General features: G+C 37.0%; 1 pseudogene across 1 annotated transcript; it reads right to left on the bottom strand.

The window, feature by feature from the left end:
- Positions 1-245: 245 nt before the first annotated feature.
- LOC104590474 (uncharacterized) lies at positions 246-7842 on the bottom strand (annotated as a pseudogene). The gene is made up of 5 exons (XR_016082596.1): positions 6768-7842; positions 6502-6598; positions 4072-5721; positions 1439-1643; positions 246-1361 (listed from the first exon to the last, which is right to left on the bottom strand). The product of XR_016082596.1 is annotated as an uncharacterized LOC104590474 (transcript).

The following is a 7842-nucleotide window of genomic DNA, read 5'->3' on the forward strand; positions in this document are numbered from 1 at the left end:
AAGGTCCAGAGCAATACTGGAAATCTGGTCCGGTTCAAGGGTTCAATTAATCCTACACTGCATGTGCCTTAGGTCTCACCCTGGTGGCTGAGACAAGCCACCCCAACAGTTGGCAGCACACCAGTGTTAGCCATGGCAGGATAATTCTCCCCAAACTTATCCAACGGTTGTGAACATTTAAAACCAACACAAGTCTCATTAAGTGTCCAGTTTTAGGGTCTTACACAGAAGTATACCACACAACATGAATCAAACATGTACTTCATTTATTTACATTAAATATCAAAAGTACATCAAAATTTATTGAAGCTAAGGGCATACAAAAACTGTCCAACAGCTCCCACTTGCACAAAGGTTCAATCTGGTACAAGCCGGAGTCCCATACTTTCCACGTGTTTCTCAAACACCTTCTGTGTGAGTGGCTTAGTTAATGGGTCTGCCACATTATCCGCTGATGCTACCTTCTGAATCAAGACGTCCCCTCTACCAACGATCTCCCATAGTACATGGTACTTCCTCTCGATGTGCTTTGACTTCGAGTGGGCCCGAGGCTCCTTAGCCTGAGTGATGGCTCCATTGTTGTCACACAACAACGGGATGGGTGATGTGCTGGACGGAACCACTCCTAATTCATGAACGAACTTCTTCAGTGGCAATGAGCTGAGCTCTTAACGAGCTACTTGAGCTCGGCCCGTGAAAAGCTCAGCTTGACTCGGTTTCAATAGAGGATCGAGCCTAATAGAACTCGGCTCGTAAGGCTCGCGAGCCAACTCGAATATATTATATATGATAAAAATGTTATAATTCTTAATTATTATAATTCTTATTTTTTAAAATATCAAATAAAAATATTTTTATATATAATTTTTTGTTTTTATAAAACATTTTTTCTCAAAATCAAGTTCGAGCTTACGAGTTTTTGACTTGAGCCGAATTCGAGCTCAAGGTTCTAGCTCGAACCAAGCTCAAGCCTTGTAGAACAGTCTCGAGCCGAGCTCGAGCCTTGCACTATTCAGCTCAGCTCAGTTCGAATCCACCCCTATCCATGATTCTCCATTGCTTAGTGAAAAAATCATCATCACCATCTAAAGAACGAAAATAGAAAATTAGAACTCAAAAATAACCAAAGAATCAAGTATGGAAATGTCATTTGAGATATTATTAATAATAGTTACCATCAGTCCTAGCTCTTTTTTCTTGATGGTGATTCCATTTTTAGAAATGTTTTCTCATCAACTTTAAACATATCACCTTTTTCATAACCATCAAGTAATGGAAGATCCTCATCATCGTGCACTATCCAATCTTTCACAGCATCAATATGTTCATGCCCAATTGGGTCAAGATTTTCAATTTTTTTCCTACAAAGCAATAAATGATACATTAGATACAATGAAAACATAAAAAAATAAACAATTATGAAACATAAAACACTTACCCATCCATCACATGTAGATTGCAATGAACATATACTAGGTCATTGAGCCTCTGGTACTCCAACCTATTCCTTCTCTTCATGTGTATACGCTTAAAAACACTCAAATTGTGTTCACATCCAGATGAGCTACACATTTGGCTAAGGACCCATACAATAATTCTTTTCAAATTTGAAGTGTCACAACCAAATCTCGACCACCATTCACCTATATGCAATGAAATAGAGTTGATTTTATTTATAAGATAAAATTGAAATAATAAACATGTTATAAGAAAAAAATATTTATTACCTAGAGGTATTGACTTAAATGTATTTACTGAGGAAAGTCTTCCAAAATTACCACGGCAACTTTTGTAAACTCTTTGTTTATCTTTATCTCAACATCATCTGATTTGATTGAAAGCTTTTCACAATGACATCAAATACTGCAAACATAACGGCCGGGGATTTAACTTTTGATTTTAGATCATATTGGAAGGCTGGGTTAAAATAATACCCTATAAGATGAAGCCTCTGACCCATTTGTCTATTCCATCTTCTATCAATAATCTCCATGATTGGGCCATATTCATCTTTCTTATAATTAAAATACTTTTTCTATGACTCATTTGCCTTCAACATAGCATGATACATATACCCCATTGCAGGTCCAAACTCAGAATCTGCAAGTCTAAATGCCCTAATAGGAGGTGATGTGAAACCCACAATCATTTTGCATTGTGCCCAAAATTCAGAATCCAACACTATTTTTATTACTTCCTTCCCCTTTGCATCTTTGGCATACCAAGAGTCATTAAAACTCTGATATGTCACCAAATTTTGCAAATCATGCATGTGCTTCAAAATGTTATCCAATGCAATGAAATTAATTGCAAAGCGAGTGGCTCCAAGACGTACTATCTCAGTCCAACTAGGTCTCTTCCTTCACATTGAGAGTACAAAAATATGATTGCAGAAAAATTTTGTAATTTTATGGGCACGTTGAACCACATTTGCAACACAATCCATTTCCCGAATTTCTTTTAACATCAAATTTAGACAATGTGTTGCATAAGGTGACCAATATATCTATGGAATCTGCTTCCAACTATCTTTTTGTAGCTACATAATTTGCAACATTGTTAGTGACCACCTGAATAACATTTTCTGATTTTACTCAATCAATAACTTCTTTAAACAAAAGAAATAAATTCTCTTCACTCTTGAATGTTTCAGAAGCATCTACAAACTTCACAAATGCAGTTCTTCTAGGACAATATACTAAAAAATTAATCAATGTTCGACTATGTGTATCTGTTCAATTGTCAGCCATTATAGTGCAACCATATGTAGCCCAATCCTTACGAAGTTTATCAACTGACATTTGAACCTCTTGAACTAAATCTTTCAACAAATTAATCCTACAATTATGATATGAAAAAGCTTTATACCCTGAACCTATAGTAGCAAGTGCATCTAACATAAACTGAAAATATCTTGAACACAAAGCATGCAAGGGAATACAAGCATCACACAACCACTTCATAACAACACGATCCACATGACTAATTGCTCCCTTAAATGCCAATACACTCTTAATACTAGGTTATGCACCTGAAGTGGTCCGTGGAGCAAAATAGCTAGTTATTAGTCCTGAAGATGATTTCCCCTCTCCCGATGATGTAGTTAGTTTTTTCCCTTGATAAGTATCATGTGTACTAGGTAGATCTATTTCCCTAATCTCAATATCATCATCATTATCATTTCTTCCACATTGTGTTCTAGTGTCAATAAAATTCATTGGTTGCTTTTCACTCATTTTTCTTTCATTGATTTCATTCAATGAGCTCCATTTTGTATTTTACATCATAGGGTACTTTATGACAAATTGCAATACCACAATTCTTTTGGACAAGATGTTATTTCATACTATTAATCCATCCCCCTTTAAAAGTCTTTTGACAAAAAAGACATGTCATTGACTTTGATCCATTAAGATGATCAACTTTAAGGGATATATGCTCCCAAGCAAAATCGATTTTCGTTCTAGCATTTAATGAAATGGACTCTTGTGATGGAGTTGGATCAGATGTATTAGTTTTAGGATTCCATCATCTTAATCCAACTAAAGAAACTCAACTAAAAAATAAATCCTTTCATACAAACACAAAATCTAAAATTTAGATTTTAGAATAGCACATTCATTGGCTAAAAGAACCAACCAAAATATAAAATCACTCCATACAAGTACATTCATTTACACAAAATATATGCAATGTAATCTTGCTTCAATATATACATGCATGACTCAAGAAACAAAAATTAATAATGCAAAAAATCATGAATCAATTTTCATGGGTGGTTTATGGGTGCATATGATAATCTGCATATGAAAATCAATTTTCATGAATCATGATAATCTACATATTAAAATCAATTATGATGGTGTTGGTTTATGGGTGCAATTCAGCCAGCACTCTATATTAGTTTTTATCAAGACTATAAGAGGAGTATTATGCACATGTGCAAATAGTAAAATATATAAATTAGCATGATATGATCAATTTAAATGTTTATCATACTGAGTTTTCCAATAAAAATTAAGCAAAAAAATTATTAAGCAAGATTAATTCAGCAAAAAATTCAAAGCTCACCGCCGGCCGCCGCTGCTCCTTGTTGCTCCTTGTTGCTGCTGATTACAAAAAGAAATCCATCGTAGATAAAGCCTTCTGTGAGGAAGGAAGGTTGTAATTGCCGGTTGTCGTAGATGAAGCCCTTCTATGAGGAAAGAAGGGTGTAGTCGTTGGTCGCCGTAGATGAAGCCCTTCTGTGAGGAAGGAAATCCACCATAGTCACCGATCATCGTAATTCACCGTCGGTCGTGGCTGTCATAGGTCATCGGTCACACCGTCAGGGTATGAGGTCAGGAAGGCTGGAAGGGTTAACTCTTAAGGCTGGGATCAGGGGACATGAGTGTCTTTTTTTTTGTTTTATGTTTTTATCCAACCAAAATAAATTTTGCAACCTATGAAACGTTGCCCAGGTCAAACAGTTTAACGATTCGACCACCTGGGTCAGCAAATTTTTTACATTTTCAACGGTTATTTAGGAAGTAACGGTTTACAATATAAACGGACCCAGGGGCTGAACGGTTGCCGGTTTTTCCAGTCCAACCGTCCAGTCCAGTCCGGTTTTGAAAACCATGGGTGTAATAAAACAATGACAAATCTCCTTTTACTTAAACCAATCATAGAGTAGTTACCGAGTTCTCGTAGGAATAAAAATCTAGGCTGATCTACGGCCATGGTTCACACTTCGTGCCCAAATTAAGCCAGAGTTTTTCAAAAAAACAAAAAAAAAAACAAGAAAAAATACAACAGAACACACCATATGCTACATACTGAAATTCTGGTAGCATCTGTTGGAAGTTTGGACCAGTCGCATTAGACAACTATAATAGCAAAAAAAGAAAAAAGATCTGAATGGTCTAGTAAAGGATCCATCAAGGAAATCCTTTCCCAGTGGTTGCATTTTCTTCACCTTGCCCACTCCTAGTGCTAAGTTCATCCGTGGGTTCTGAGATGTGGCATTTAGGTCTCAAGTAGAACAGAAATTTGTCCCATATCTGAAAGAATAAATTGAATTTCATGGTAGAAACGAGAATAAATTGAATTTGTCCCATATCGTAAACTCTAGTGTAAATAGAGACCAGACCGCAAACTTGGTAGCTTGCTGCCAATATCCAGATAATGGTGGCCATGATGAGTAGCATGCCGGCCAATGTATCTTTTTGGTGTGCCCACTACCTGATTTCTACGACCATGGTTTGACGAAGATGATGGTTTGTGAGGAGGTATGTTATGGAGTCCCTTCCTCAGTTTATGTTCTGACCTCAGGGCACTGCCAAACTTATGTCTAGTGATGGCTGATCTAGCTGGGCGGTCAGCATCCTTCTTTGAAGAGATAGCTTTGATCGACTGCCTGTTGAAGTAAACCAGACGAGGGAGAAGGCCTTGTAAATATTTCTTCAATTGTTCATCTCCCACATTCCTCTGTGCTGGATTACCTTCCAAGCTAATGGCTTGTAAGGATTTGTAGTTAGCTGCAAGTTGGCCAAGAAATTTTCTGTTGAAATTTTGTTGAAGCACAAATCCAGGACATTCAGTTTGAGGAGACGATGAAGACCTTCCACTTCACTAATTTTGTTTCCAGCCAGATGTAACTCTTTAAGGGAAGAGCATAAAGCTAGGCCTGAAAAAGAATTAAAATGTGAATTACCTGTAAAGGATGTCAATACACGAAGGTAAAGTTGGCATAAAGCAGAGGATGCGGCACACTATAATATATCTGGTCCAGATTTTCTGGCATAGTTATGGACCACTACCCAATATTGGTCCCAGCTATTTGGGTTCTTTGGAAGGATGGATAGAATACATGACCTAAACTTTGGCATTTTTTTACAGACTGGCCACTCTCAGACTCAAACTTGCGTTCTCATTCTCCTGCTTGTCAGGTTGATCTTTTACCATTGCTCCAAGCAATGAACCCTATTTCTGGCATAGTTACTAATAAGCCGAAATAGGAGATTAAGATCCTAACCTTGCAAAAAAAAATGGAGATTATGTATTATAAGGGAAAATTCCTTCGACAGAAGTCAGAGAGATAGCTTGAGAATCATATGTCTAAGTACAGTCTTAACACCAGAGGATGAATTGCACCCAAAATAATAACCAGTAACATAAAGAACATCCACTAATGCAATCTATACACAACTAAAATGTGAAATTGCAACTAACTCAAATTCCTGATTCACACTGATATAAGAAACAGTCAATCAGATCCATTAAGTTCTGTAGACTTGCATAAATTTTGGCCAGCAACAACCTTGAGGATAACAACTTTTGCCGCAAGTCACATATCTATGAGAGACACCGGATGCCTCTTTGAACTTAACCTAAACCAGAATCATTTCATTTCTTTGATCAGTAGAATTATGTCATATTAATTTTGCATAGCGCTTTAACCCACACTGTGAGTTATATTTCAAGACAACTTGAGAAATGAAATGATTCGCTTCATATTAAGAAATAAGTTGACGAAGGCTTTCAATGGTGGAGATGTTATTTTTTGACAGACTTAACACATGAAGACCTCGTGGAAGAGCACCAACAGTTATCCTCACTAGGAATGACAATTAGCAAAAAGACAAAAATATCAGTAGTATACCAAGAACTCAGTAAAGTATTGATCTACAAAGACTGATAATAAAACCTTATTAAGTCTTTAATGAACATGATACAATTGACTAAATAAATGTTTTAATGCTATGTGCCATGTGGCCCATGCCTACCTTTGGAATTTCCTGATAAATTAAGCACCTTCAGGCTCACAAAAGCGCTAAGATATGGGATCACAACCAACTCAAGATTTGCCAGCTGAGCTGTTGTGGATGCTACAGTCAAAGAAGAAACATAGTTCTTTGCTGCTTCCATGGCAGGAGTAATCTTAGCATCAAATTTTGCTGTAGTAATAATGCCCAATACATTGGAACCCTTCTTTACCTTATCAGTAGAATGAGGTGAGCCATGTGGTTCTTGGAAAGGGCTAGTGCAATCATCAAGATTAATCATGCTGACCCACTCTTTGATACACTTTATTTTGAACTCATTGCTTCGCAATCCATCCAATCTGCATATTGATGGTTCTTCTTGAAAAACTTTCATATCTACTCCATACAATCCTCGTTCTGTCAAGTTTTTCTCCAAGCCAATAAGATTATAAGAATCAATTTTTGCACTTGAAGGATTATATTTCTCTTTCTCACCCACATATAAGTCCTCATCTTTTTCTTCATCTGCCATTGCATGTCTTCCAAGCTCATGATTTATAAATTTCTTCCCCTTTGCACCTAAAGCAAACAAGTCCTCATAAGATCTGTAGCGAGGTTTTATAAACAGAGGGGAAAGTGAACCATCTCTAGGGGTAGGGGTATAGAATCCCAGGTTAGGCAAAGAGTAAGATTTTGCGATCACTGGTAGGATAGCTAGTGTATGTTGACCAGGGTCGTTGGCACGTTCACTGTATAACTGGGTAGTGAACCTTTCATGACCTTCTCTGTCTAGCTGCTTTGGATCTCCAATTGAGAAGAAGACTTCATTATGTATCAACTCAGAGTTGGCCTGATCAAGTTTGGAGACCATAGCTTCATGATAATGATCATGAAAACTCTTTCCTGGATTCTTGCTGTCAAATGATTCCATTGATTCACTTCGGTCATCTGCATCAGAATTTTCATCATAGTTCTTTCCAGGGGAATCATGAACTGAAAATCCTTGATCCACCTCATCCTCAGTCTCAATGCTGCTAGAAGCAATCTTCTTTCTGTCCAATCCACTTCCCAAAAATTGACTTTTTTGAAGGTGCAT

This window comes from Nelumbo nucifera, chromosome 1 (assembly GCF_055504915.1).
Source record: "Nelumbo nucifera cultivar China Antique chromosome 1, China Antique-T2T, whole genome shotgun sequence".
NCBI lineage: Eukaryota > Viridiplantae > Streptophyta > Magnoliopsida > Proteales > Nelumbonaceae > Nelumbo > Nelumbo nucifera.